Raw genomic sequence first — 5,735 nt, forward strand, 5'->3', positions numbered from 1 at the left:
GTTCCCGTGAAATACCGCAATTCAAATCCCTGCGGATGTCGCACTTGCACAAAGGGTCTTTGTACCTGGTTCTTACAGATGTTATTGTAAACCAAACGTCTTGTTTGCTTGGTCCGTCCATATAATGAAACAAAATCGTCGTACCAATACCATTAACCTGCACATGTACGATCAAGGTAAGCACGATGTATTTTTTCCTCGCATCACCCAGCATTTTATGCATTTGATAGGTATCACGTAACTAAGAAGGTGGAATATCAATGGAGGTAATGAAATTGCTGCTTGATCTGGCTAATAAATAAATTGAATGGAAAATGCTGTGACAGTGACCAGTTAGTTGTGTATTACTCGGTTTGTATTAAAAACAAACAAACAATATAGGCAAAGTAATGCTGAAACTTGTCATATAACATTCTGTATACTGTACATGGTTGTTAACACATGTCATGGTGTTCCCTCCAGCAGCAGGGACAGTTGACAGATTTAAAATGGATTTGTCAAGTATTTCGAAGGGACAAAGGGGTACAGGGATATTGGCAGGAATGGTAGGCTGCCTTAGATTAGCCAAGTGTGACCGAATTGTGATGTCTGATTTGATTGTCTTGCGTGTGTATTGTGTCAAGTGGGAATGTGTAGATCATTATTTGGAAGAAGAAAAAACAAACGAGGTAAAGAAATAGTGTTGCATACCTTGGTCATCAGGATTATGGACGTGACACAGGCTTGATTGTCCGAGTGCCCTTCTGTTTCTGGGTTTCCTTGTGTATATTCCTTATTTTTAGCTAATCTGGAATTGGAATTCCAGAAAAGGAATTGTCATCATGCACCGTCCGTCGTTCTGTCCATCTGTCTCCTATTTTGACTTCTCCGGTCAAACCGCTGGGCTAATCCATCTGAAATTTGGCAGCAACGTTCCGCTACTGACTAGTAACGTGGATTGTTAAGCTCGTTCCAGTCACGTGACTAAGAAGGTCAAAATTGCGGACTTAGTAAATTCCTTCAAAAATCTTCTCCAGACCCACCAGTTAGAATACGACCAAATTTGGGTTACAACATTAAGCCAGGGCCTAGATAAGCTTCAGATCCAGTGGTCTTATTTTTGTTTTGTGGAAATGCATTAGCTTTTTCAAAGATACCAGTTTAAAAGCCCTGTGGACCATTTGTTTTGGGGACATGGCTGTCAAACTCATCGGACACGCACATTTACAGCTCCTGCGATTGTTCCCCAAAATGGAATTGAAGTGGAACTCATGTGGACGTAAATCTGTTTTGGGTAATTCGGCAAAAAACATCCGACGACTCCAATTTTGGCATGAGATACTTATCATGAAAGAATAGAGTTTTTCAGCCAAGCTGGTTAAATAGGTGGTCTACTAATACTGTATTGTAGTTTGGATTCTTCTCGGTAGGTGAAAGGCATACCCATCATCTTTAGAAAGAGTTGAGATGGAACTTTGATGGGGTCGTGGAACGATTTTTTTAGCTGGCATTCCTATATCATAACATGATCATGGATTTAAATTGTTTCCCAGTGATCGTAACATTTGACAGGGTTTTTATTTTTGGCCAAATGATCATGTAAATTGTTCATGGTAAAATTTTTTCATCAGATTTGTAAAGGCCAGAATGTCAGATAAATCAGGGGCCTGAGAGTGGAATGTAAGGAGAGCATTCAGTCTTAAGCCGTGGTCACTGGGGATTGTATTTAGATAAATGATCAATCAAAACAATTTACGGATATTAGACAAGTTAATCTCGAAGGCTTATTTGTAGATTAGCAATGCCAAACTTTAAGAATGGTGATAAAGTTTATTTTTATTTTTTTAACTTCCACTTATCGTGGTGGCATGATTTCATGCTTTCATTTAGCTGTGACTGCAGTTCATCACCAATGCTACCGAGTATGGGGGCGTAGCTGTGCCACTGATGCAATGCCCGTTACCAGTATGCTGGTACTCATTTTGGAAGGATGACAGGCTGTCAACCTGACGTTGTTAATTCAATGGCCCAACGGGCTTGAACTCAAAACTAGGATCATAAGCCAGCCACCTAACCGTTAAGCCAACACCAAGCCTTGGTGATCAAGTTAGGCTGCAAAACTATAGATTGTTATAATAACATACTTAACAGTAGTGCAAAGGAAAAGTATTCTAATCACCAACATACTCTTGTGTTCCTCGGTTACCTGCGCCTAGAGTTTTCTAACAAATGTTTTTATTTGTCGATGTTTCAAGGAAATCTCTGGTTATAATGGGTGTCCCACGAGCAGCAGTGGATTGATAAAAAATAATGGGTAAATGCTCCTCAAACAAGACCCATGGATAGCAGTTAATTGGGGGAGGGGGGTGGGGAAGGAGAAGAGCCATGTGCAAAAAAGATATATCAAGTCTGCAGAAACTATTTAAAACAAGGCAGAGTATTGAACAATGCTGAGCCTTGTTGTGGTTCCATAAATAGTACATTGGAGAACTAATACTCACTCAAACACAGCACCGTTGCAATAACTTGTGTTCCTTCAGGAATGCGAGACGATTCCCGAAGGAACACAAGTCGCCCATATAATTTTCCCTCTATATGGAATTTTGCTGCAACATATAAATTAGGGAACAATTTTTATGTAATGTTAAAATTCACTTTTATGAAATTTTGAACCCCTGAATTAAAAAGATGAATATATTGTTACGGCTGTGGAAATTCGCAATACACCATAAAGGGTCCTTAGATCAGTTATGACGCTAAGTTTATGTGCAGCTAGTTCCTCACTGTTGTTTAAAGGGAATTCGTGTGATTCATCGGGCTGCGACTGAGATAGCCGTTTTTCTTTTTCTATTGTTATTTTGAACAAATCTCCATGCAAGCAACAAGCCGCGTTGAAAACCGTCGAATGAAAAAGGGAACCAAAAGAGTTCCCTTTTGGGCGCGCGGATTTTTTCCCGCCTATTTTTCCCCGTGCTTGGTGTGAAGGAAAGGGGGAGGACAGCTCACCGCCGATTGGTGGATGAACAGTGTGAGGCGGTTGGGGTGAGGGAACGCCCCTTTTTGGGAACCTTCTCGAAGGGAGGTGGCGCCGATAACGGGGAGGAGCGAAGGGCGGAGCCCCGCGCTATATAAGGCGGACCGTGCGTGGGGCTCACTCTCTCTGCCAGGGTCAACGTCATTCTCTCTCTGGTCCATGAGCTCTCTGTCGGGGTCGAGCTCGCTTCCTCTCTCTTGGTGGCCAGGGTCGACGTCATTCTCTCTCTGGTCCATGAGCTCTCTCTGTCTGGGTCGTCGACGTCACTCTCTCTCTGGTCCTGAGGCCCCTTCTGCCCTTCAGTCCTTCCTTGTTGGTCATGGGTCGTGGAAGCACCAGCAACAACGCTGGAGAGAGCTCGCTGACCACGCCAGGGGCCTGAGGTCAGGCGCGGCTACGCAAGGCCGCGGGGAGTCGACGTCGCGACCTGCCCACCGTCGCGCCACGAGGGCGCGGGTAAGACCCTTCGGTCTCACGGGACCCGTTCGGTCCTCCAGGTCCCGTGCCATAAAGGTTTACGAACCCCGTCTACCTCCCTGCCTATGGGGAGGGTTTTCTTTGCTTTTGTATGACTGCTGTGGCGCCGTGTCCCTATAAGTAGACCTGTGTAAGTGACTGTACATTGCTCGTATTCGGTGGTAACGCTTTCTATTTGTTTCTTGTACATTGCATGACTGCCTTGCTTTTGAATACGTGTGTGTTATAATAAATGTCCTTGTGTGAAATGTATCCCGTTCGTCGTCTTTTTCCCTTTTGAAAGTGCCATCTTGAATCGCGGAATAAATTAGTGGTGGGATTTGAACACCCAGGGTAAAGAAAATAATCTGATCCGTCGAGGTCAGCGATAACACCGCTCGGTTATCACTGTAGCACGGAACGGACCGCTTAAGCGGTTCGTGTCCTAGGCCGATCTGCAGCGAGGTACGATCGCCTGGTCGAATACTCGCGCAGGTACTTGGGTAGGTCGAATTTGGCGAGCAACCCTATCCTGCGCGGGTGGGCAATTGGCACGATCGTGGTGAGGTTAAACCCCCACCCGTGACTGGCTCCTGGCGGTAGTTCCAGGAGGGTCACGACTGAATTGTCCGTCCGGTGGGCGACGCGGTTGCGATTGGAGTTACGCAATCGTTCGCACGCCAGGCGGGCCAGAATTCGTAACAATATAATCGAACAACGCATGGTCTGTCGTTTGTCCAAGTGTGCATTTCATACTGCTCCAGGTCGTTTGCACAAACTTTTCGTACTGTTTTCACGTGATTCCCGTGCCTCTCAAGCTCTACTTGCTTTGGTTCACTCCATTGTGTTGATTACCCTTTTTCAACGCTCTTACTTCAGTAAAAGTCAAGATGTCTGGAAAAAGCCGTCAAGTGCCAAAAGAGACCATAAAGCAGTGGTCCCCAACCTTTTGATCTCACGGGCCGCATTCACTACTCCCAAGGATGTTGGGAGCCAGAAAAAAATTGATGCATTTTATTGAGAAACTTGATACTGTCAGATGACGTTTGTGTTGAGAAATTGATAAAACGTTTGGGGTTTATTGGAGTGTTGTTCCTTTAATTAATAAATTTTATATGTATTCGATCGATCGATTGTTCACGCACTGTAATTCTGAACAAATTTCCGTTCGGGGTGTAATTAATTTTAAATACTGCTGCAAGATGCCAGAAGGTAAAAATCAAATTGATTTGATTCCTCCCGGCGGTAAGCGGCAGTGGCCGGCAGCGGCATTGTGTAAGGCTTTTCAGGTCACGGCGCCAGCCGGCAGTGGCATTGTGTAAACCCCTTTAAAATTGCTACATGGAAATGTGTTTTGATTGGAAAGTCCTCGTGGGCCACAGTATAGGCCTCCGCGGGCCGCATGTGGCCCACGGACCGCACGTTGGGGACCAATGCCATAAAGCAATTACCTTGAATGTAAAATTAAAAAAATTCCATTGGAATACATCACCAATTAGATAATGGAAGTCGATGAGAAAATAGAGTTCGATATACAGAATTTCGCTTTATGTACAACTTTTCAAGAACGTACATATTCCGTAAATCAAGGGATGGGTGTATATCATGAAAATACATTGGCAATGGCTCATATGTAATGAAGGTTAAGCTATCTAATCATAATTACCCCATGCACGTGAAGCAAAGAGTGGGATTAAGCAATTGGTTCATGTCTGTCCATCTGTCTCATCAGTTATGATTGAGGAGCAACTTATTTAAATTTAATGTTATATATTTTAAGACAAATCGGAACATTAATCGGAAGACGTTTTTCATTTTCCCGTACCTTGGCTCAGAATTTGTCCAGATCGCACGTGCACAGAGAGGAGTGAGATAGTTATTTTTCTTTGTATGCCTGCCTGGCAATCAAACAAAATTGAAAATAATTCCAAACAGGAAATTTACAGTTTTAAAGGTGTTATAAAGGACACAAACAGGCACAAAGAACCAATGTAGTGTTAGATGGGGTGATGCAATAGACACTGCGGAAAATGCCGGTAAAAACCTGAATTTATTTATTTATATGACTGCTACAATCTCTTTATTTAAATTTAATTACGGTATATACTTGAAAAATGCAGTGCACAAATCGTCTGTCAAAATACTTCCAAGAACCTCCAGTTTTTCAATACCTCAATTTAAATAAAGGTTCAATAGGGGTGGTGTTCAGGACTGCTTCTGGACTACTTTGGCACTAAACTTTGGGATTTAAAAAAAAAAACGATCG

This window comes from Eptatretus burgeri, chromosome 1 (genome assembly GCF_056783735.1).
Source record: "Eptatretus burgeri isolate ZD-2024b chromosome 1, Ebu_testis_v1, whole genome shotgun sequence".
Classification (NCBI taxonomy): domain Eukaryota; kingdom Metazoa; phylum Chordata; class Myxini; order Myxiniformes; family Myxinidae; genus Eptatretus; species Eptatretus burgeri.